This window comes from Drosophila arizonae, chromosome 3 (genome assembly GCF_054131065.1).
Source record: "Drosophila arizonae isolate 15081-1271.41 chromosome 3, UAZ_ARI_1.0, whole genome shotgun sequence".
In the NCBI taxonomy this organism is placed as follows: domain Eukaryota; kingdom Metazoa; phylum Arthropoda; class Insecta; order Diptera; family Drosophilidae; genus Drosophila; species Drosophila arizonae.
Genome location: NC_142923.1, coordinates 10,985,001 through 11,011,977, shown reverse-complemented (window position 1 = coordinate 11,011,977; position 26,977 = coordinate 10,985,001). Strand labels below are relative to the sequence as shown.

General features: G+C 37.8%; 1 protein-coding gene across 2 annotated transcripts in view; it reads right to left on the bottom strand.

Moving 5' to 3' along the window:
* The window catches only part of kek2 (leucine-rich repeat, immunoglobulin-like domain-containing kekkon 2 protein), a 62,852-nt gene extending 59,468 nt beyond the window's left edge, over positions 1–3,384 (bottom strand). The window contains exon 1 of one of the 2 annotated variants that reach the window (XM_089463558.1): positions 2,448–3,384. The gene's annotated coding sequence lies outside the window, so the exon portion shown is untranslated. Of the gene's footprint in view, positions 1–2,020 lie in introns of both variants that reach the window. The other variant, XM_089463557.1, reaches the window with a different exon arrangement.
* Positions 3,385–26,977: the final 23,593 nt, after the last annotated feature.

Below are 26,977 nucleotides of genomic sequence, written 5' to 3'. Positions count from 1 at the left end.
TTTAATTTGCCGGAATGCGCATGAAAAGGAGCCCGAACATTTTCATTGAGCTGGGGGAAAGGTCGCATATACACTCGAAAACATAGGTTTTATGCCCCGGCCCGGAAAAATTATTGGCAAACAACAACAACAAAAAACTATCAATTAGAGATAAGCGCTAAAAATACGTTTATATTCAACTTAATTAATCGCCCAATTAAATGGGAATGACTCTGGCCAAAAATAAACTTTAATTGAATATGCAAATTTGAAAAGGTCGAGGCTGAACCATTTGTGTGAAGCTAAAGCTTGATTATTAAATAAACAATATTTGAATGAGTTAAGCACTCTGGGGAAATCGAATATCAAGTTTAATTTGGGTGGATTATTCTGAATATTACATTAAGAATATATTTAGATAGGCTAAATATTTTTTGGGATATCAAATATTAAGTTTCATTTCGGTATGCAAATTTTATGTTGAAGACGAGAGATATGTGGGTATATATGGGCAATAAAAGTTTATATTTGTAGGTCAAATCATTCAAGTCAAATGGTTTGTGGTCAAGATTTTTGTGAATAGTTCAAAGTAATTAATTTATTTTATTTTAATTTCAATTGTTTGGAGAAATTCATTAAAGTAATTGTGTACACTAATTATTATAAAAAATATTATTATTATTTTGCTCTTCTACTTTTAGAAAATTGTTCCAATTTAATTTTTGTTTTTTATCGCCGAGGAAATTGCAATTTGAATTATCAAAATATAATAGAAATAGTAACTCTAACCATAACAAAAGAATATTTTCAATAGCTGAGTATATACACTTAAGAAACATTGCCCCATGTGTGCAACCACTTAATATACCCCATTGGTGTCAATCATTAATGGGAACCTGATAAAGAAAGTTCGAATGGGAAATTCTTTACACCAAATATATGAAGAATTGCTAAAGTAATTATTCAAATATATTAACTGCTTATGTGAATACATTTACATATTAGTTCATGAGAACTACACTCCATAGATAATAAAATAGATGAGTAAGAAATCCAAGCTATATACAAATATAAAATAATGACAAAGTTGATCTGAGAGACAGGTAATTGCGGAATTATGAAGAATATTTAACAAGAATATCATTTACTCCTACTAATATTATACAAAATAGTAGAATAATGGCCCATTGCTTAGGCCTATGCCTATTCAGTTTCTGAATAACTTAGTAAGTGTTTGTATAAATCACAATTTGTATATTTTCAATTATTCCAATTAATCTTACTTAATATAATATGCACAAAGAACTTTACTACATAGAGAGGGTTCCACGCAAGCTCTAGGGCGAATATTTTATAATAATATAATTAAATATCGAATATTGAGTACTGAATATTGAAATTAGGTACAATTTTGGAATATTTTTATAAAATTGTATATAAATAATTTAGATCTAGTGCATCTTCAACTTTTATTCAATATTAATTCAGCTTTTACATAATAGAATATGCTCCATGTACTTTAGAGCTATAAGAAGAACAAAGTTGAATGCCTCACACTCAGAGGAAATATATATTTATATATTGACCAGATAAATCGACTTGGTCACTTAATTAGCCAAGTATATGAGCAGCTGCTTAGACCAGCATCTATTGCCATCGAAACTTGTTTTCCTATTGCCAAACTTTTCGCAAACAGTTCAAAGTTGAATAAACTGGAAATATGTTTTCAATAAAGCCAAAAGCAAATAGCCAATGCCAGTTGACATAATTAGACAAATGCAAATACACAGAGCTATACACAAATATATATACATGAATGTATGTGTGTTTATCTGTATAACTGTACAGCTGTAGATTGGGGACGAATTTGTGACATTATCCTAGAGCTGGTGCATAAAAAGTTCCAAACTCTGGCAATATTGTTCAGTTTTATGCACACACACAGAAAGAGAGGGATAGATAGATAGATAAAGGAGAGGGAGACAGATAGACAGCTGGGACTATTAGTATTAATGTTCAGCAGAAATTAGATATAACGTACCCCTAGCAAAATGGTTGTCCAAAACTTGTTGTTGTGGTCGTTAAAGTTGTTGTTGCTATTGTTGTTATTGTTGTTGTTGTTGTTGTTGATCCACTTTGTTGCTGTCACAGTTGCGTTGGTCGAAAATCAATGCGCAAATATTTTATCCTTTTTATATGACAGACTTACGCACACACACACACACGCACACACACATGCATACATGTACACATGCGGAAAATGATGGCAGGCAATGAAAAAAGTGAGCGACAGCCGCCGCAGCAAAAGGGAAAAAACTCAAGAAAAAAGTTGCTTAGCTCGACGATTTTATTGTGCGCCGCAGCACTTGATTAGCCGGCGCCCAGCTTCACACATACATATATATAGAGAGGGTAACTGTATATATATATATATATATATATATATATTTTTTTTATTGCAATCTTACTTTATGCGAGCGCTGTACTTTTATTGGTTTCTCTTGTTCGCACTTATTACTGTAAATATATTTATATATATATATATCCTTCTCCATGGGTCTTCCCCCTCTTGAAGTTTTTCTCAGATTGGAGTTTTCTGTTTTTTCGGTTTCTCGTTTTATTTTGTTGTTTGCTCGCTTTTAAATTTGTGTTTGGTTTTCACTCGAATTTCACTTCTGGGTGGCCACAGCTGCTGAGTGCCATGTCAATCAAAATCAATCAAATTTCGTTACACTTGTCAAGCGCCTTTCCCACTTTCCATTTACTCGCTCGTTAGCATTTACACATGTTTCATCTTGTCGTCGTTGTCGACGTTCTCCTTGTTGCTGTTGTTGTTGTTGTTGTTGTCGCGTTGTTGGCTCAATTTGCGAGCTTGAAATTCACGTGCTAAATGCATTCCCCACGCCAGTCTCTCACACGAAATTTACGGCTTTCGCGTTGTCTGCTGCCCGGCAAATGCGCGTTTACCGTTACCCGTTTAACAGTTAGCACGTGTCTTGCGCTACTTTTATTTTTGATATTTTTTTGCACCACTTTAAAAGGCAAATTCGAAACGTTGCCAACTCACTGTGCTCACTTTCTTTAGTTTACTTTTAGATTTTTTATTTTCTATCTTTTTGTATACTTTCCTTTTTGGGTTTACTCTGTTTTGGATTTGTGCTTTATAACGGTTAAATTGCAACTGAACTGCACCACGCACGACGCCAACACCCCGTCCGTCTGCGTGCTTATGGGGCTCACGCTGTGTCTGCTGTGTCTGTCGTTAACGGCGTACGCTATGAGACTGCTTGGCCGCAACGCTCCGACGACTTTCAGCAGGCGTTCGTCTGCCTGAATGCCAGCCGGGCAGAGCAACGGCGTCAGCGTCGTCGTCGCCATCGTCGTCGTCGTCGTCGTCGTGGTCGCCGTTATCATCGGCACCGTGCTTTCGGCTTTGTCGTCGTTGTACTCCTCGTGTCGTCGTCTTTTCGAAAACTGTTATACGTGCAGGCGCATTCAGTGCTGGGCGCTGCAGCGGCGCTGTCCGAGAGAGCGCAAAAGAGAGAGAAAGAGAGCCGAAGTAGTAGCTTACGCTCAGCGCGAGCGAGTGCGAAAAGAGTTCGAGTTTTCGTTCGAGTTGGCTTTTATTTTTATTTTTATTTCTATTTGGATTTTGATTTTCATTTTTAGTGCCTTGCGGTATGTGATTTATATGTCGCCGTAAAAATGCATAATAAATGCGGGTTATCAAATCAAAATTAAGCAACTAAATAAAGATGTTAGCCACAATAAATATCAATATTAAATGTAGCAAAGAAAACACATTAATCATTTAAGTACTTGATAAGAAAGTAATTTGTCTATATTGAAAAATAAAAGAAAAAATATCTATTTAGAATAGTGACTAAAATTATGAATAATACAAACATACAAACAAAAAATATAACATCTTTGTTAAATTGTTAAGCAAAAAACAAAACATCCATTTACTTGATATGAAATAAATTTACGTATTTTTCAGAATAATAGAAATTATATACTTCCAAGATAATGAATAAAATTGTATATTAAAAAAAAATAAATAAATATTAGTAATATTTTTTATAACATTTGGTAAAATAGGTATAAAAATACATCAATTATTTATTATTATTTATTTAGTAACCAAAATTAAAAAAAAAAAAGAATTATAATAAATATAAATCAAACATAATGGCAAAAGAAGTTTTTATCTCAATGCTTATTATACAAATTTATTATTAATAATAAATAAATTAATTTTAATATTTTTCTTTATAGTACAGTATATTTATAGTAACACAAAATTTAAATAGTTTTTTAAAATAGTTTTCGTACTTTAATATGTATATGTACCATAGTACAAATCTAAAAAAAAAAAAAAAAAATCATTTTATATATTTTTACTTAGTCATATATAATTAATGTTAATACTTAAAATAATTAACTTATATTTCAGCTGTATTCCACAATATTTTAACGCTCTAAGCAGTTAATTATATATCAACTCTCTTGCATCACTCAAGCGCTGCTCGTCTTTTGTCTTATACGAGCAGCTAACACCCAGTTATCACTGGCTTCTCACTTAGCCCACTCGGCGAGTGTACATTTTGCTACAGCTGCTGTCTTGATAAGCACTATCAATGGCATTTTGTTTACATATTTTGTTTCCGTTTCCCCCCAAACACACACACATACACACGCAAGCTCAGTCACGCACACATATACACTTACACAAATTGAACTGTTAACGGAAATTATAAGAGCTTACTGTTCCCAGTATAGCTGCGTGCCTCTACATATAACAGCACCGAACTGTGCTAATGCTCTCACACACAGCGAGTCGGCGCTCTGTTTGAATGTGAGAAACTCAACGCACAGCTGACTGCTGACAATGTAGAAGAGAAACTCACCACAAATGCAGAACTGAAGCTGCAGCCAAGGCAGCGCTTGGGCCGCGGACGCCAAAGAAATCCGCTAGCCCAGCACAAACACTGCAGGCCAAAAATATTGATTCAATACGATTTCGTTGTGAGTTGGGATGGGATGGGATGGGGTGGGATGGGGTGGGGTTGGGATTGTGATTGGGTTTTGGTTGTCTTGGCGTGGTTTGGCTTGGCTTTTGGCTACCTTCCCTCCGCAAGGCTGCTGTATATATGTATGTATATATTGCTTTATAAACAGCGTCTGGCTGCGCCTGCCCTCTGCGGTTGCCTTTTAAAATTTTGCTGCTGTTGTTGTTGTTGCTGTTGCTGTTGCCTTCGATACTCAGCGACAGCGACAACAAACGCAAATAACCAATGAAGCAGATAGTAATGTTTATTGTTATTCTTGGCAGTTGGCCCTGCGGCCATTCAAATCAATTCGTTGGCCGCGCCGCAGCTTCTGTCTTATCCTTATTTAAATTTCATTTCTTTCGTGTTTTTTTTTTTTTTTTTTAAGTTAAGGCAAGCATTGCATATTATTAATGTTGAATAAGCGATGGGGACACAGCTGACTCCCACTAGGTCTCCCTCTCTCTCTCTCTCTCTATCGCTCATTGGGTAATCAGAGTAGTTGCGGCAGCATTAAGTATACGCAATGTGCTGCGCGCTGCGTTTGCCTGGCTGCATATTTGAGGCGAATTAAAACTATTTAAGTTTTTAATGCCCCAACAGCAATGATCTTGTGCATGGCATATAAATTACGCGCCACACCATGCCACGCCTACCGCCCCCGCCCCGCCCCTCTGCAACCAAATCGCAACACAACTTCAAAGGCCTCGCACGTCGTTGTCAACGACGACGACGACGACGACAGCGACAAGGCTGAGGATAAGAACGTGCAGCGTGCGGGCGTGAGGACGTGGGGGCGTGGCTGTATCGGTCGGAAAAGACGTTGAGCACTTTGCCAAAGTTTTTAGCTTGGCTCGTTGGCAATTTATTACTTTGTTGCTTTATAGGGATTTATGTTTAATCGGCCAAAGGTTGCGCGCACACACGCAGCTCTGTTAAAAGCTCTTTTATTTTAGCCAAAGCGAAAGACAGAGAGAGAGAGAGAGAGAGAGAGAGAGAGGGAGAGAGAGAGAGAGCGAAAGTGTGTGTGTGTGAGAGAGGGAGAGTGTGAGGCAGGGCGAGTGCGGTATGTTTGCAATCCTAACGTGGCTGAGAAATGATTTTGGCCCTTGCATATCTCGACGCAACTGTGAAATGTTGATAAACATTTGCCAGACTTAAATGGATTGCCCATAGCCAGCGCCTCAGCACTTCAGCTCTGCAGCCGGTTAGCGCGTCAGCGTGTAGTCCTCGCACGACTCACGTATGTCGAGGTCCTTGGCCAAGTGAAGCACTAACCAGATGCTCAACATAACCACACGAAATATTTGTGCGGAACACCAATTGCATTGATAACAGTTAAGGGTTTAAAGGTCCTTGAGACTGGAACAACAACAAACTTTCGCATATGAAATACTCAGATTTAATATTGAATTATACAGAAACGCTAATATAATATAATTAAGAACAGTTTTAAAAATCTTTTGTAAATATATTTTCACATCGAAATAAAGCTGTCAAATATCATCAGAAGGAAAATCTCACAGGGCGTAATGAATAGGTATTCTACAGTAAGTAAAACCCGCCTAATTTTTGTGTTTTTATTTTTAACTTATTTATAAGTTATGTTATTTTTAATAAATCTATGTAAGTCGAAGCTAAGTCAATATTAATTTTTTAAGTATATATTAATTTTTTATATTAATTGCAAAGTTATTAATATTACACCTATTATTATATAGTTATGATAAATTTATTGATTATTATTATGTCTCGCAATATTATTATTATTATATTTTTTATAAATTTTTTAAATATATATTTTTATATAATTTTCAATGTCTATTTTAACTCATTAAATTGTCTTCAATGCGTGACACACATTTTGAAAGTCATCGAAACTTAAATTCAGTTAAAGACTTACACGAGATCGAGAAACCCTTTAAGTCATGTGTATCCATTGAAACGTTGATTTGCTAAGTCAACAAAAAAAAATATATATATAATATATATATATAAAACTTTTGCCTTTTGGCAAGTTTCTTGACCCTTTGCCGTATCAACGGCGCTTGTTCAAATAGACGAACTTTTCGTGGACTTTAATTAGGCGAACTGTGAGCTGTGAACCGAGAGAACTGAGAGCGAGGCGAGTGGGTTGAGTTTTGAATGCCTGACAACGATGAACGATGGACGATGAACGAAATGAAAACAAGCTAATTGAAGTCATGGAAACCTTTAGCTATGAGGTATACAAATACATGCATATACATATATATATATATATATATATATATATATATATATATATATATATATATATATATATGCATGTGTGTGCATGTGCTACAGCTGTGAGCTATGATCTACTTTGATGGGGGCGGGGCGAGTGTTGATTGTGCCTCTCGGCTCGAGCTTCACTTTGATGCACGTGTAACAAAGCGTAGCATACAATTTGGCGCAGTCCTTTGACTCTAGTCTAGACAATTGCAAAGAAAAGTTGAAGATGAAGAAATTGAAGAAGAAGAAGCAGTCTTCCTTCATTTTGCCAAACAGTTTTTTATTTGGCGCCAAGTCAAAGTCTTACTCACGGCCTCTCTCTCTCTCTCTCTCTCTCTCTCTCTCTCTCTCTCTCTCTCTATCCCTATCTTTGTCTCTTGTTTCTTGTTGCTTTTTAGTCTTTTGACGCAGCTGGAATTTTAATTTCCGCACGTGGCCAACATGCCAAGGAAGTTAACTGAGAATTTGTCAGACTATGTCTATGTGTATCTAAGACAGAAATAGGGACAGAGAAAGATAGACAGGGAGAGTGAGCTGTAGTGTGATATAGAAGTAGAGATAGATAGGGAGAGGCATAGCTATTTTGCATTTACATCTACTATGTGTTTGTGTTTATGCGTGTGTGGGCGTGAGCCTGGGCGTGGCACCTGTAATTACCTGTGACGCAACTCTAATTGAAAGCCTCGACAGAGCTCACAAATTTCGACCTTGTCTTACACAATCATTAGGTTTTCTTTTTTCTGAACTAAAACAAAGGAAATGGAAAATGGAAAAAGAAAACTTTTTTTGTTTTGTTAAATTTTCTAAAAACACTTCAAATATTTTTTGTGCACAAATATTTGTTTGCTCTGACGCTCTGTTTCAGTTGTTAACAACTTTTTATGTGAAATCTATACATACACATAAAGAGTGTGTGAGAGAGTGAGAGGCAGAGAGGGTGAGAGAGATTTTGACGCTCCTCTTTTTTTTTTTTTTTGCCGCATTGGCAGGCAGCCATGGCGCAAAGCCTTCCATTTCAGTTGCCCACATTTATTTAAGGCTTTTGTTTTGGTATTTGCAATTTAGTTTTCGATTACCAAAACTTTCAATGCACTACGATTTTTGGGGCGAGGCAGCTCGATAGTCGACTGGGAAAACTAATTTAGTTAAAAGATTTACGAGCGATTTTAAGGCTTTAAATTCATGGGAAAAGTTTGTTGCTTTAACTCTCTGGGCAATGCCTAAATATTTATTTCAGCCAACTCTTTGGATAGTGTATCTCCATGTCTCATTCGCAACATTTTCATTTCCATTTTCCTTTCCTTATTAATGCTGAAGACACGCTGCGCTGTCAGCTCGAGACGGAGCTTGAGCCTGAGATTTGTCTGGCTGCAGCCAAAATGACAAAAAGAAGAAGAAAATTGTGCGATTTTTTGGCACCGTTTGCAAGTCAAATGGGCGGAGTTTAAGGAAACAAAAGATCTATTCAATGGATTTGTCGTACGAAATGATATTATATTAATAGCCAGCCTTGGGCTATTTTCAATTTGTGAATATTTTTTGGGCACTAAAGAAGCGAAAATTTTACGAGTCAGCCAATGGAAATAGGGCGACTAGACAGAAGTAATATTATTTTACATATTTGCATAGAAGTAGTAAATTTTTATATTTAATAGGTTCTGCCCTTTGATTATAAGCTATCCCATATATGCCAATTATGCAAAAAACATTATTTTTTTTTCACTTGAAATATTTGATATATTTAATAAATTGACATTTTTTTAATTGTATATAATATTTAATATTGAACAAAAAAAAGTTTTTCTCTTATTGGAGATTTAATATATTAAGATTTTAAGATAATAATAATAAAATTAATAATAATAATAAATATATAAATTTTTTTATATTTAATTTAATTTTTCTTGTTGGAGATTTAATATATTAGCATTTTAATATAATAATAATAAAAATAATAATAATAATAAATATATACATTATTTATATTTAATTTAATATTTTATAAATTTTTCCGGAATTTAAATATTTGGAATTTCGTGTGAAATATTAAGCATTTAATAATTATTTTTATATAATGATATAATATTAAAAAAAAAATAAAAATAAAAAACAAAAAAAAAAAACAAATAATAACAATATTAATGATTTTAATAATGCAAAATCAGAAAATAATAGAAAACATAAATAAAATATTAAAAATTTGCTATGATAAATATAATAAAAATGAATAGTTTAGCAGCAGTTCAGGTTGAGTGAATTTTTTATCGCAGCTTAAGTAAATTTGTTATTGGTTTATTTATTTTTCAAGAAGAGCCAGCATAGTGATGAGAAGAAGAAAGAGAAAGAAAGAGGCGAGGACAGAGCTGAAGTAGAAGGCCATCAACTGCTGCGGATCGTATACCTTAAGGCTCTTAGTTTTTCGACTCAGCTAGATATTGATATGGCTTAACAACTGTAATCTTAACGCGAATGTATCTATGAATATAAATGTATATGCTCCACATTTATGTACATACCAGAACTAGTATATAAGATGATATTTCATCATCTTCACTCGTTTCATAGGCGTATTCAAGAGAAACTTTTGTTGGTTGGCCAAGTATCCCATGAATTGCGATAAAACTTTCATCTTTTGAATACAGCAAAAATTCTTGTTGGCTTTGCGAACACACACACACATACACAAACACACATACAGAGAGAGAGAGAGAGAGAGAGAGAGAGAAAGAGAGAGAGAGAGAGAACTGCCGTAATACAACTACTAAGTATACACAAACACACATACAGAGAGAGAGAGAGAGAGAGAGAGAGAGAGAGAGAGAGAAAGAACTGCCGTAATACAACTACTAAGTAGTTTGAGGAACTGTACAAACGGCGCTTCGGCTGCGAATTGTTGGCCAAATAGCCAACGATACAGCAACTGGGCCAAGGGAGGCTCGGCATTAAAGCCACATTCGAACTGAAGTTCGAGCCAGTTTTTGGGCTTTTGTTAATATCTCGGTCCGGGCCCGTTATAGTGCTTAGCAATTTTTATTATATACTTAATGAAATTTGTGCTTATGCGAATTCGCTTGTTGTTGACACATAAACAACATAAAGACATCAATAATAAAATGTTATTTGGCCACAGTCTGGCCAGAGTCCGCAGATGAAGTCATTGAACTGCCAGCCAGGGAGGAGAGGAAAGAAGGCGTGGACGTTGGGCGGGGGCTTTGACGACTTGCTTGGCTAAACAAAGGGCAGGCAGGAAGCTGGAATTCGGAATACGCAATGCTGGCGCATGCGGATTAATAATAATCATAAATATTAAATGCCATTACAGTGGCTCAAATTATCTAAACGACATCATCCCGAATTCAATTGCGTGTCCCGCAATGAATCCTAGCGCTTTTCTAATTCACAGCGGGCCAAGCCGAGTTCAGCAAATGAAGATGCTTCGCCTGGACAAACTAATCCCGCTAACGGCGCTTATATGTAACGCAGTACACGTAGAAGGCAAACTATTTAGAAAAAGCTTTATTTATGTTAAGACATAAATTTAATGCTAACAAGCAGTGAAGCAGCAGCAGCAGCAGCAGCAGCAGCAGCAGCAGCAGCAGGAGCAGGAGCAGCAGCAGCAGCAGCAGTAGCAGCAGCAGCAGAAGCAGCAGCAGCAGCAGCAGCTGTGCCCTGACCCGGCACCCCTCTTCACCATCTCCTACTCCAGTTGGCCAAAACAGCGTCAAGGTGCGCGAGAAATTTATTTGGCTGCAGCATCTTTATCTGCTTCTTCGCTTTCGTTGGCTCCTTCTGCATCTGCTTCTCGCTTTTTTGATGCTCCACTTGACGAAAAGGCAGCAGCCACAGTTGCAGCAGCAGCAGCGTCAGCAGCAGCAGCAGCAGAGTGCAACTCGCTCTAGGGTATAAAATTAAATTTCAACTTTTAACGAATATTTACGCGTTGCTAGATAAAAGTGGCATAAAACTTTGGCGCCCAGTGCAAAGTGCAAAGTGCAGAATAGTTGCCCTCCAACGCGCCCTCTGCCGGCCATTGTGGGCATGCCGTGGCACGTGCAACATGCAACCTGCAACGGGTAACCCGCAAGTAGCTTTGACTAGCCCCCCACAAGAACCCCGCAAAGTATCCGTTAAGTATAATTTATGTGTGGCATGTGAATGGGGTCTTAAAAAACAATGCATTTCATTTTGGCCAAAACACATAATGCACCAGCATTCACAATATGTAACAGAAGTACTACTGCTCTCTCTCTCTCTCTCTCTCTCTCTCTCTCTCTCTCTCTCTCTTTCTGCACTCTCTCTATCTCTGTTTGCAATGATCCCTCAGTGACATGAAACACATTCAGCAGTTGACGGCGAACAAATGCTCATTTCGTTCTTTCTATTCCTTAGGAGCAGCAGCTGAAGATTGTAACGGTTGCAAACACTGATGGCATTTCAGCTTTTTTACCGTCAGATCTGGCCATTTTTCAAGTCCGCTTGCGGAAAAATAGCGGAAAGCGGGACTTTTAGCTTTTCAATAATTCGGAAAAGCGTTCTTCAGCTTTCTTTTCTTTTATTTTGAATCTTGGAAAGTTTTTTGCATAAAATATGTTTGTTGCTGTGCTAAATAATATTGTTATTTAAAAGAAAGTAAGTTAAATAAAATTGAGCATATTATATGCACATTTTACATAAATCCTGCAAAAATGTTTTTGTGCTCCGGTAAAAAAGGCAACATTGATTGGATGAAGTTCTTTAAGTTATTGTAATAAAGATAAAATTTGATACCAAGAATTTTATAAATTCAGTTAGTTTTCATACGATTTGGTACCAGTTCATGAAATTGAAGGGGAGAAACCCCTTTAGTTCTAGTTCTGTACAAATTGAACGGTTTATATCTCCAAGCAATCATTGAATTGAGTTTTTATTGAATTCAAATAACTGTTTTATTTACTTGTAATACTAGCCTTAAATAATTGATATGAAAATGCTTTCATTGAAGGTTTCTTTTGACTAACACATGCTTACATTTCTGCTCCTGCCCAGCATTTCAAGTTGTCTTTACAGCAAAGGAATTACATTTCTGCATTTGCTTCAGGCGCATGGAATTCGAGAATACAACTAAAACTCTTCACTTTAAATATATCTATATCTACTCGAAATAAAAACGTTAAAAATATATGATAAATACCCACAAAACTAATTGAATCAACAATTTATGGCATTTCGCATGGAGTTGACAAAGTGAATGTGGTTTCAGTGCTGAAAGTATTTACAAATTGACGACAAACAATTGCATTGAATTGTTGCGAACGTCTCGAAAACTGCAAAGGCAGTAGACGACATTGCTTTATCAGTGGACATCATGTTGAGGGCTGAAAATGAACGTGTCAAACCACAAAGAAAAGTTGAAAATGGCAATGGAAAATTTCATTCCTGTTAAATATTTTTTCAATAAATATATTTAGTTCTATATGCACGTAGTATGTGCACAAAAGCAGTTTAATTGATTTATTTAAATAAATTGAAGAAACTTTTCCTTGCATCGACAGATCTCAATGACTTTCCCCAATCGAATTTTCCTTTTCTAGTTGACGTTTTTGCAATTGAAATTGCATTAATTTGGAGACTCGCAAAATATTTAATGTGAGTGTAAGAGAGAGAGAGAGAGAGAGAGAGAGAGAGAGAGAGAGAGAGAGAGAGAGAGAGAGAGAGAAAGAGGGAGAGTGTGTGTGTGTAAGTGAGTGAGATGTCCCGTTGCTTAAATGCAATTGCATATTTATTATGTGTTAGTGCATCTGTGTGTGTGTGTGTGTATATATATTTAAATAGTATACGCAATTTTTTGTACGGCATCCATATACTGCCGCTGCAACTGCGACTCCGACTGAGACTGCGACTGCGACTGCAGGACAAACGTTTGCCATCTATGCAGAATTTTTCAATTTTCTTGGCAGTCAGCACAGATGTAATTTATTTAGTAAGCCACACACATATACACACATATACACACTCCCTCACACACACACACCCACACACTTAAAGATACTCAAATGCAGATGCAGATAGAGAATTGTGTGCTTTTGGCCATGGAGCATCGCAATTAACCTTCATGTCTTTTTGCCAGTTGTGGGCCACTTGAGAAAAATCTTCAAATTTACTATGTACGATCAAGTATCCGTTTATATATGTATACATATATAGTTATATTGTAAATGGCTGAAAAATTGCTTTTGCCGCATTTATTGTTGCCACGCCAACAATATAAAGTTTGAAGTCCTCACGAGCTGCACTTTTGCTGTGGCAGTTTCTCAATTGCTCGCAATTAGCTGCAATTTTATTTCTGGCTCAGCCAGTTAACTTTCCAGTTATTCTGGTGTTTCTCGGAGGAGAGTGTGGGGGGGAGCAAAGAGAAAAGCATCAAAATGGGTCTGCTAATTGCACACTTCAAGTCGAGTGCGAGAGCCAGAGCGAGATCAGCAACAAGCTTAGATTCTTAAAGTGCATCTAAAGACATACATATGTATGTGGCTGTGTGTGTGTGTGTGTGATGGCACTCAATGCAGCTCATGCAGCATAATATTATGTCTTCAAGTGAAGTGGCCGCAATTTGTAGCATAAAACTAAATGAAAACATTCAGCAATGGAGCGTTAAAAGTTGTGAAGGTGAAGTAGGTTTTTGCTATGAGACTCTTGAGTTATGAGACTTAAAATAAGCTGAAAATAAAATATATAATGTTACATATATTTATATGTTATGCTGTATACATAATCGTTCTAGTTCTCTTCATTCTGTCAAATTGGAGCGGCACTCTGCGAAGGCCATATGTAGCTATCTCGCTCGCACTCAGTAGCGCCAGAGCCAGAGTTAAGCAACGGCCACTGTTAATAGACACTATCACTCAATCATGAGCAACAGCTATATTTGTCCCGCTCTCTCTCAGTGCGAGTAGCAAGCAACAAAAGCGCAAGCTCACTCAGCTAACATTTCTCACTAAACCACTGTAATAGCAGAAGCCAATCACAGCAAACTTGAAGAGAATCTGTAAACTGTTAACAGACATCGCCTTTGATGCTGAAATCTAACATTGCATTATGTTAGCGATACGAAAGTTTAACAGTGCTTCATTCAGCTCCATGAAAACCTGTTAATATGTATAACAGAAGTTTATTGAAGACTTGCATAGATGCCAAAGTGTGGTCTACACGTGATCGGCGACTCTTAAGAGCAGACTTTCTGTAGTCTTGTGTAGTCTCTGTATTCTGTAGTCTCTGTACTCTGCCTAGTCTGTTCAGTCTATAAATCCTCTAATTTAATATGTAGCCTGACGAGACTCCAGTCTCTCATCAAAGCCCTACACACTCGACTAATAAGAGACATAGCCAAACCAATATACCCTCTTCATTCACACTAAACTAAGCAATTACAGGAAAAGCTGTTCAAACCCAATTGTAAACAATCACAATATGCTCAAGACAATTAATGGCTTTTCTTTAATTAATTATATGGCCAATTCAACTTTTTACGCTTTCCAATTAGTTAACAAGCGAAATTTCATGCGATTTTTCTGCAAATATTTAAGGCAATTTGATTTGTATGCGCTTTAAATCAGTTACGTTAATGGTGATAATTATACGTCACTCAATTGCGGACGGCTGTCACATTCTTTCATTAATTATATATATGTATATACGTAAGTAGTTAAAAACCCTGCCACGCCCCCGCTCCCGCCCTTGGGCTGCCCTTTGACCAGGTTAATTATGGACTCGCCGCAGGCGGTGTTTTAATCGAGAAATTGTCAGAGTGAGTTGATTGTCATTTTGATGATTGACGTAGTTGCGTTACGTTAATGCCTGATGGCGCAGCTCTCCGCCTCTAAAATGCTGAACACTTCCATTTCCATTCCGTTTCGATTGCCATTTGTGATTTCCATCAGCCTCGTTATGCATTATATCGAGTGTTGCTAATTTATATTAAAAACAACTGCCAACTGTTGAGCTGTCAGAAAGTTGTGCAATTTATATTTAATTACGAGCGAAACCCGATGCCAGAGCTACAACTTCAAGTGAAAATCAATTAGAAAAATGAAAAAAAAAAAAAAGAGAGAGAGAAAGAAACAATTAAACATTCCATAAAGCGGCTGGCCACAATTTCCGTATTTACGGATTCCTCGTCGGCTTATGCACTAAATTATTTTCGACTTAGCAGCAACACAAAGAAAAGCAAAGCAAAGCAAGTGCAGAAATATTTTTATAATTTACAGTTGACAGCTACAACAATGGCAGCAACAATGCGACAGGGGACGCAATTTCACAAGAAGCTGGCTAACGCTCCGGCTTGGGCTCCGGCTCGGGCTCGGCAGCGAGTGCCAGCTAAATAAATAGTTGTGCAGGTGGTGTTAATTGAAAAACTTTGCCAACACTAATTAAAAGTTTCTAAACAAAATTGCCATGACTATGGATATTGCTGGATATTGTTGGCCCTCGACCTGGCAAGCGCTGCCTCATCCTCATCCTCCATACTCAGCCAATTGCAATGGGATGCTGCAATACTCCATTTTTTTCACATTTCGAGCAATCATCATCACGAAGCTGCTGCCATCTTTCGGTTTCATCTTAATTTATGAACTGTCAAATGTGTCAATGGAATTCAATTCAATACGACTCGACAGAGCTGGGAAAACATAAACAAGATGGAACGAACTGCTTGAGCAAACTAACTGTTGACTCTAATTGAAGATTTATGAGCCAACAATAATGGTTCATAAATTACATATATATTTTATATAATTTGAAGAGAAATTGAGCTGCCTTCACTCCTAACTGAATTGTTGACAAATTTAAAAATGCTAAATGCCATGTGAAGTCAGATAAGTAATTTAAGTAAATAAATGAAACTGGATTCATAAATAAATAAATGAAATTTATGTATAAATAAAGGAAGGAATAAATAAAACAAATACGAGTTAAATGAATACATACAATTAAATGTATGCAATTAAAAATGTAAGTAAAAAAAAAAAATAAATAAAAAAATATATACACTCATGATGAAAATAATAGGTACACCCCTTAAAATTAAACTTTTTTGAGTTTAGTTTAGCAAAACATTTTTTCTACTGCCCTTAACATGAAAATTTAAATGCACATTTCTGAATTAGGTATATATTAATGAAAATAAGTAAATTTGAAAAAAAAAAATATTATTTTTTCAAAAGTTACAAACAAATAAACAAAAATGGAGCTTTTTATACATACATATATAACTAATTAATTCACCAACTAAATTCAATAAGAACTAGAGCTCCCAAGAATCCGTCAAGTGTAAAGAAATGTTGTATGTTGAAAATGTAATGAAATTGATTATTAGCATGAGCAAACTCACATTTCACTGGACTTATACTTTCACTCTCTATTAAACCTTTAACGGAATCACAGCATTGCATCGCCGATATAAACCCAGCACCTGCAGCATTTTCACTCACATTTGAGACAAAAGTCAACGAGTTCTATTGCGCTCAGTTTTTCCGATCTCTCTCGTTGTGCTCTCGTTGTGCTCAATGCAGCAAACCGTGTTTTGTGTATTTCTGGTATGTGTGCGAGAGCTGCGCTCGCTTGATATATTAAGAGCGTACGTGTGTCTGAATGTGTGCATGCCTATGTGATAATGAGGGCAGTTTGCAAAGACCTTCAATCATCCGTCACCATTGAGCGAGCATTAATCGTATCAATACCGAGACGAAGCTCTTTAAAGAGCGTCATGCAAACAGCTCAAAGCAAATCGCTCATCCAAAGATGAAAGCTGATAGAATGACTGATCTTGCTCAGAGCGAGCATGTATGCACTTATTCCGTTTATCTCCGAGGCAGAGCGTGTACATTAAAAGCATAGACAGTTCTTTGCGAGCTATGATTAAAGTTAAAAAGAGAGCTCAAAACATTTAATGGCTTTTGCAAATATTGCTATCGCAAATAGTGATGATATGTCTCAATGCAGATAATAGAGTAAAAAAGATGCTAATAAATAAAATAAAGAAAAAATCACAAATAGTATGATCCGTTCATAGTGAATCTCAAAATTTCTCTTAATATTCAAATAGTTTCTCGCTCAGCTGAAATATGCAGAGAGTAAACCACAAACTGGCAGAAATTTTCAACAGCTAAATATCTCATCATCTTCGGCGTTAAATGCGAAGAGAGGAAGAAGAAGATGGCGAAACTTAAGCGGCTGTTACAATGCGCTTAATTTCCTTGACAACGTCCTGCACCTAACCGCACATCCTTCGCTGATATCTAAGCGCACGCTGGACCGCGCTCTCTCCCCTTCTCTCTCACTCTCTCTCTCTCTCATTGTCTCTTTGTCTCATCTGTCTGTCCTTTTCTCTCTCTCTGTGTCTGTCATATTTTGCATGCCAATGTCGCGCGCTGCCGGCTAACTTTTCGCACGGGACACCAGCATATAAACTAAATAAAAAATAACAAAAATAAAATCAAAATGCTACAAGAAACAAGAGCTGAAAAATACAAAATAAAAAATAAAAACTAAGAAAAATAAAAATACAACGTCAAGACGGGGCAAAAAATTGCGACTTTGTCCGTGACCCACGTCTCAAATTTAAAATAACTTAAAAGACTTGAAACAAGTGACTTGCGCCTGGTACTTGTTGTTGTTGTTGTTACTGTTGTTGCCACACTGACAGCCGCTGCGTCATGGCACGCCGGAAGTCTTTGGCAATAATAGAAAACACACCCAATTTACGGGAAAAATAATTCACTGGGCGCAGCAGCTGCTGCCCGAACAGCTCCAACAGCTCCAACAGCTCCAACAGCTCCAACGGCTCCTCCAGCTCAGCCTATGCCTGACGACGACTACTTCCTGTGCGTTCCGTGTGGAAATTCACCTTTCAGATCCTGGCCACGGCCCCTTGTCGCGTTATTTTGTCAACTTTTGTTGTGGTCCACAAGTCAAAATAACTCAAACACAAAAAAAAGTAGAGCAAAAAAAAAACGCTGCATAATAAAGAAAAGAAAATTACGGAGGACAAAAAAAAAAAGTAAAGAAAAGAAATTTCCAGCACCTGCACGTGCCGCCACGCCGACAGAAATTTCCATGGCCAGCGAAATTCAAATGATAATCTGTGTAATGGACAAGCCGGGCCTGGCCCAGTCGAGCCGCTTGCCCGGAAATGACTTAGTGTTTGCTGGAAATTAAACGGGACAGCTAACAGAGAGCTGCGTGCTGCGAGCTGAGAGGGAGTGGGAGAGGGAGAGGGAGAGTGTGAGCTGAGAGTGAGAGTGCTGCTCGGAAGAAGGTGTAATGAATTTAATTGGAAAGCGCGTGTACAGGAAATGCTGAGGTCATTTTGGGAGAAAGTTTCTCAAGCCACGCAACGCAAATTACCGTCAACAATTGTTGAGCCAAACTGTTAAATAATATGTGCTAATAGACAAATGCATGCTTCGGGCCATCAATTCAATGGCAGCCATAGCCAAAGCCGGTAATTAATAAACCCAAAATGCCAACGACAATGCCGCAAAGGACACGTGTCCTCGATAGACCAAGATAAAGCCATATACATATACATATATATATCCACAGATATATGTATCTATGCATATATCTATATCCGTCTATTTGTGACTACATTTTTCCATATAGTTCCCCTGAGTGCCGTTTGGAGCATTTAACATGTGCGATAAATGGCACAGGCGCCGGTCTAATACATTCCTATTAATAATAGACTGAGGCAATGCCATTTGTCATGCAGCCCAAGCCCAGACAGCGACAGCGACGGCTACGGCTACGGCCGAGATAAAGACACGGCGATAGCGACTGGGCCAAGCCGTTTGCCTGAAGGTAAACACTTTCATAATTCTTCATAGATTGTCGATTTCTGAGCGCGCTGTCTCTGACATTTCGGTGAAAAATTACGAACGCGTACTCCAAAAATTATGACTTGATAAATTTATGAGAATTATTGCCGCCCCACCCCTCTCGGCCCACACATTTTGCACTTAACCTTCAAGCATAATATATACATAGACAAAGCGTATGAATAACACAAATCGGCATTCGAGTTAAAGGTGAATATAAGCTAGCTTTAATTTATGGCTTATCACTTGGTGTTTACTTTATATCAAAATTAATTTGAAGTGCTTGAGTTGGGTGGAACGACTAAGAGATACACTAAGCTACGTTTCAAGATTGCTTTCTTATAAATATGTATAGGAATACAAAAAAAATAATAATAATAATAAAAATAAAAATAATAATAATAAAATAAAAAGAAATAAATTATATATAAATAAATAAATAAATTAAAACAAAATATAAAAAAAATATATTAAATTAAAAAAAAATAATAAAAACCATTTTATAATATATAATTTTATATAATAATTTATATAATTTGTTATAAAATTATAAAAAATATATAATTTGTTCATAATTCATAATTAATATAATTTATTCTTCATTATCCCCTTACATCCTTGGCATTGCCTCTACCAACACCTACACTGAGAGTCTCTAATAATACTTATAACAAATACTATTACTACTGCATTAATGCACATATATGTATGCAGAGCTAGAGCTTGGCGTCATCTTGAATAACTAACTGAAATCAAGTTTTCAGCAAGGGATCTTGGGACATACATATCAGAAGAATCACATGCACTTACTTCGCATATAGACCAAATATACATGTAATTTGCAAGCGGTATTCAAAATAAAATATATATCAATATTGTATTTTAACAAGTAAGAAAGCTCTAGTCGAGACTACTCGACTACGAGATCCCCTGAACCCTTGGAGTAATAGCTATTTCAATAATTTTTCGCGTCTTTCAGCTTACACAAGAAACACGCACACACCCACACACCCACACACCCACACACACACACACACACGCACGCACGCACACACAGGCATACATACACATACAAACACATACATACACGCACATACACGCACACACACACACACACACACATACACAAACATCACGCAGGGGCGGCAGTGAGCGCTTACTATGAGAACTTAATTGATTAATAACTTTTTTTGTGGACGTACGATCTTCATGAAACTTTCAGATTATGATTATAACATGGATTTGCATGTAATTGCCAATGCACAAGTCTCTAGTATTTGAAATACGTTTTTTACAAAAGTGGGGGTGAGGGGGTGAATTTAAGGGTGGGGGTAAATTTTAACAAAAACCGAAATTGTATAAATTGCATATAAGCATACATTAAAAATTTGGAGACTCTAGCAATAAAGGTGTAGAAGATATAATTTTATAACTGGTTTTCGATAAGGTTTTTTATCGATAAAAAAAGATCGGGATGAGTTATCGAATTTTAATGATAAACTTGATATGCGCGCTGTAATTACGGACATTTTAAAAAAAATTTGAAGTCTCTAGCTCTTATATCTTCTGAAATCGACGCGTTCATACATACGGACAGACGGACAGACGGACAGACGGACAGACGGACAGACGGACGGACGGACAGACGGACAGACGGACAGACAGACGGACAGGGCCAAATCAACTCAGCTCGTCGCACTGATCAAGAATATATATACTTTGTGGGGTCTGCCACGCCTCCTTCTGCCTGTTACATACATTTCAACAAAACCATTATACCCTGATTTCCCATTGAAAATGGGTTCAGGGTATAAAAACTAAATCAATTATATGTAAGCTTGAGCATTGAAATAATTAATTAATTAAATTAATAAAAGCAAGCTTGAGCCACTAGCGCTTGCTGAGCACCTGTATGTACATCTTCCAGTATCTAGCTCAAATAGAGCTATGTTAAGACGACACTGGCTTACGAGCTAGAATTTATGGCACACTCTAGGCCTGCTGCTGTCTGTTACATGCATTTCAACAAAAGCGTAATACCCTGTAAGCCCATGCAGAGCATAATAAATCAAAAGCACAAATATATTGTATTACCACAATTGTCAGTCAATTTAATCACACACATACAAACCAAAAGGTATCCGCACATAATCAGTTCAAGTTGAACGAATTTGACAATGAAATTTGATACGAAACATATGTGTGCAGCATAAATATATATACATATATATACCTTAGATAGCATTCAATTTGGTAGCCATGTTGCAGTCACAGGTGCCGCTGAGCGTATACTTAATATGCCATTTATTTTGGCACAGGCCAAGGCTAAGCAAGCGCATTGCATTCGCATTCGAGCACATGTGACGCACACACCTAAGCACTTACATACATATATGGCACATAGTATTCATTCTGTAGGGTTTATATATATATATATATATATATATATATATATATATATATATATATATATTTATATATACTAGATGTGCCTTATAGACTGTAAAACTTTGCAGACTGGCAAGCGCCTTGCATTTGTTTGCCATTTGATAGTTGCCTCCATTGTCATCGTCTTCGACTGCTGCTGTTGCTCCTGCTGCTGCTGCTGCTCCTGCTGCTCCTGCTGCTCCTGCTGCTGCTCCTGCTCTACTCCTGCTGCTGTTGAGAATCAATTTGGCAAAAGTCATTGCATTCAATTGTTACTTGACAAAGGACAAATGGTGTTGATGTAGACCAGAACACACACACACTCACACATACACACACACGCCGTGTGTGTGAAGTCGGTGATTATTTATTTTGGACACATGTATTTTGAATTTCCACTTGGCGTCGCCGTAAATTTGTTGCCATTGCGTTTGCCAGAGCGTTTAAAAAGTTATTGGCCAAGTGGCTCTGGTTGAAACAACTTTTCAATTGCTTGCCAAAAATGCTAGAAAACGAGTAGCGCGGCCAGCCCCGACCAGCCCAGACCAGCCCAGACCAGCCCACCCCAGACAGACAGTTAGAGAGATGGACAGACGGACGGACAGACGGCGTGTTGGTCCATAACATAAATTTGTAAAGTGGTGGCATCGGTTAGTGCATAACTTTTGTGGCATGCCAAAAGCCGCAAAAAGCAAAAGCATTGCTGTCATGAATAACACACACACACACACACATCTACACAGTCAAAGACTCACGCACACACACTTACTCACCAGCACTTCAAAAGCATTTTATAGCTTTATGTGTGGCATACTTTTGAGCGCAATCGAAAGAAAAAAATTGAAATGGCCATTGGCGGCGCCAACAGGCGGCTTTAGACTTCTCGCACTTGTGTGATAAGTGAATGACAGAGAAATGCACACACACACACAGTTCATGTTTCTTCGTACATTTGCTGAGCGCATTGAACCCCTTAAAAACTCATTAAAAACAAATTTCCATAACTGCACACAAAAGCCAAAAATGCCAAAGAAAAATTGATCAGTTTTATCATTAGGCTATTGAGCAATTGAAAATTAGTTTCAAAAGAAACGTGATAGCATATAAGGTTCGGTTTGACTTGAAAATGCCCCAAAGAGAGCAAAGCAATTATACTGAATATTTTTTCCAGAGGTAAATTATTATTGTTACCTCCTATACAGGTGAGTTGTTTTTAATATATTTGAAAAAGTATTAATATTTAAAAGTAAACAATCAATGACGCCTTCTAGGTCTGCTCTTGCCTGGGCTTAAAATAAGCCGCCTCATATTGCTCAAAACAAAACAACTTTTAAGTCAGCCAAAAGTCAACAAGAAGCTTGGCATAAATTCAGTTTGCTAGCATGCAGCTAAGCTCAGCTGTGATCAACATGCCCCATCACTCAACCATTTACAGGGCATTAACAGTTAAGCCAACAATATGACCAACAAGACAGACAGCACACAAAAGTTGTCAACACGAAAAGCTGCAGCTGTTGCTGTCTAAGTCAACAACTGCATTTGATGGCAGAGAGCATTGCTTGAGTATTCGTTTTGGTTATTCGTTTTCATATTCACATTCGCATTCGCATTCACATTCACAGTGACCCGACTGGCACCCTGTCAAGGCATGAGCGCTTAATGAAATTGTGCACTCAATGGTGCGTAACGATGAGCGGGAGAGAGGGAGAGAGAGAGATAGATGGAGAGGCAGGAAGTCAGCTGAAATTGAGGTTGTCTCTGATGATGTGCAGCGTTATGATGTTATGATGCTGTTCGCTCGCTTCAATGTCACATACCGAACATACTTTTTTGCCAGCCTCCTGGTGGCACAAATTAACGTCAACGACGTTAAACTGCTATCGCAGAGCGCATAAAGTGCACAGGTGAGCCTGTCTGTGTGTGTGTGTGTGAGTATCGGGTATTGCGGATTGTGGAGCGCTCCAATGCTGTGGATGCTGAGCCAAATCCTCCACTTGCTGTTGGTGCTGCCAACATAAAATTTTGCTTAATGTCCGCTTGTCGCTGTGCAGTCATTCGTTCAGCTCTCACCCTCCACCCTCCCCCCTCCCCACTCACCTATCCCCTTCTTCTCATGACACTGTTGGCAATGTGATTTTGAATATTTAGCGTATTAGCCAAATGGCGCGCTTTTTACTTGGCGCATCCGCTGCAACCGGTGCCGGAGTGTAGCTCTCATGCAGTTTGCATAGAGACGGGATTGCGTCGTGCTGTTTTTTAAATGCCATTTTGAATTTTAACGACCATAAATGCAAGCTTATCTTAAATGCTCTTTTACGGCCAAATTTATGTTTTGCCTCCTCTGACTGTCTGGCTGCTTACAGTTTTCCTACTTTTTTCACTCGCTTTATTTTCTTGTTTCTTTACTTCTTGGCAAACAAGCCAACTTAAGATTATGAGTTTCAATTACCTTTGGAGTGTCATTCTCTCAATATTAATACGTATGCTGTGGGTGTATCCGTGTTGATGCTCTGACAGGCAACAATGTGCCTAATTGACCACTTGTTAATAAAATGTTGTTTAAATTTACCAATGCTTCAGTCAGATGGAGATAGAATAGCGCAAGTGCTCATTGAACTGAAAGCAAAGCTTAGCACACAATTTGAAATGAAATAAACTGTGGCAATGAGAAAATAATAGGCTGATAAATAGCAATCATGAAGTAGTTTATTATGTCATTTTATATATTTTTTTATTTAGTACTACGATTTATTAGCCAAGAAAAATCAAATGAAATATTTGAAAAACTGATGAATATGATACCTCTTCGAATACTGATGTTTATCTATTTATTTTCTTCCTCATCACCATGCTGACAGCAACAACCTGTGTGTAGCTGTATTCACACGAACTGCTTTCTCTTTCACTCTTAATGCACGTCTCTATTGCAATTGGAGGTAAACTTTCATAGGCAACCATCATCAGTATTCACATGAACTGTCTTTATGCATTTCTCGATTGCAATTGGAGCTCAACTTCCAAAGTCACCTCTATTTATTTGCTGCGAGTTCTTCTTTCAATCGTGAGCATTGACTGATCGCCCTTCTTCTTTCTATCGTGAGTTAAGTAGATGCTCTCTTCCAAACTGTTCGGCGTCTTTGTATAGACCAATCAGAAGAAAGCTACATGCTCAATGCAATAATTAGTCTGGCTCGTGATTGGTCATCGCACACGAGCACGACTGAGCGCTTACGCTCAACTTCTGCAGACAGTTTTATTTATGCTGATCGTTCTGCTTCTTTCAATCGTGAGTGTAATTGCATTGCGAGTAAGTTTAAAACTTTTGCGCCGCTCAATTGCTTTTGCTCTCTCAGCTGTGAGCGCAATTGCATTCCGCATATACATAGCTTCTCCTCTACTATATTTCTCTCACTCTCTCTTTCATTGGTGAGTAGCCATAGCTTAGCTTTCATTTATAAAGTTCTACTTATCTGCTCTTGCATTTATGTTGCAATGTACTAATATGTTGCTACCTTGCTTGCTCTCACATGCAATTGCCATGAAAGGCCAATTTTGAGATTTTTAAAATGATTTCTTTTTCCTTTTCAATTTTCATTAATAGTTTAAACATGTATTTTCAAAGTTTTTCGTATTTAAGTCTTAAAGTTCACATACGTTTTTAACTATGTAACAAGATATTTGCAACTACTTTGAAATGTATTTCTTAGTCGTAAACTTTACTGCGCAGTTAACGACTTAAGATCTTGAATCAGCCCATGCCAGCGCACACACATATGGTGGAACGCCTTTAAGTAGACTGCAATTCGCATCGCTCCGTACAATTTCGACCTTCAAACAGCCTCTTGGCGGTTGGCAGTTCGCAGTTGGCAGATGGCAGCTCGCAGATGGCTGCGGCTGGCAGTTCGTTGGTAGTTAGCACCTTGCTTGGAGTAGCGCTTTCTCGCCTCGTCATTAACGGCTGCATAAATATTTACAAGGCACATAAAACCCACACACACTTACACACACACACAGACACACACATATGAATATGACTTACAGCAGTGCACCAATGCGACGTGCACCATGGAGGGGCAAATACTTGCCGTGGCAAGTCGTTGGAAAAGGGGCGTTATATGTCCCCTTTGAGATTTTAATTTCAACATGAGTTATCATCGGGTCTAATCGCGTTAATTAAGCAAGTTGTTACCTTGACACCAGCAGGTAGCACTGCCAACTACGAAAATATACTTAACAGCGTTTGGCCTGCTTTAATTGCACTGAGCTGCTCGCAGTGAGCCGTTCGACTGTCTATTTCGCAGTCGCAGCATCTTAAGATGTAATTAGGAAGTCAAAGTCACAGACACACACACATACAGCTAAGCTGGACTGGGGGGCGGCGCAGTCAAGCCGAGTTGACTTTGTTGTGGTTTTTAATTGCAATCGAAGGCAGTATGGTGTGTGTGTGTGGGTGTGTTAACTCTCTCGCTCTTCGAGTTTACCAAGATTTTTGTTGTGGCTGCATGCACATTTATTAATTAATTTGCGGCTTGACTTCAATTCCCCAGCGGCATGAGAGCATATTTCACAGTTATGTACGTATTAATTATTTAATTAGTTTGCATTTCGTTTGTTGTATTTCCACTACTGTTGCGGCTTTTGAGCGTTTTCAAATTGCTTCCAAATGGCTGCAATACTTCCAAGTGGCTTCTCAATGGCTCAACATTAACCAGAGTTGACAAGCTGCAGCATTTCCGAGCCACGCGACTCCCAACTAAAACGTCACTCCCACACCTACCACTCCTTCCTGCCCCCCACTCACCCACTCACCCTCTCACCATCTCACCCAACCTCATTAACTTCACTTAGCCTTCAGCTAAAACGCAAAGCAACACCAAACCAACATCCAGCTCCTGCTCGACCTCCTGCCTTGCCCTGCCCACTTATATTGTTAATCCTCAGCGGCCTAATGTTCAAATGTTGGAAAATTGAGCCGACAGCCCGGCGTGGGCAGGAGGCGCGGGCGGCAATGTGGTAAGAAATATAAAAAGGAAACTTTTGAGTGATGCTTGCTGCGCGATAAGCGCTCCAGCTATGATGCTCTAACTCCCAAAGCGTCGTCTATGTGTGTGTGCTTTTTTTTTACTTCTTATTTTGCCTTTGACATTGCCTCTTTATATTTTACACTGAGCAGCAAAAGTGAGGGTAGCTATAGTAATTGACTGAGTAATAGAAGCAGGAGTTATTTACTTTATGCAATATATGGGGGTGACCCAGTATTAGCAGTGGGGTTGGAGATTGCCATTGAACCAAAATGATTTGAGATGTGTTGGTGTTGTTTTTTGTTTTATTATGAAGCCTTATCTGTGCTATTATGATTTGATCAAATCGTGAAATGAATGATTGCTAGAAAAGTGCTCCTAGCGTAGGATT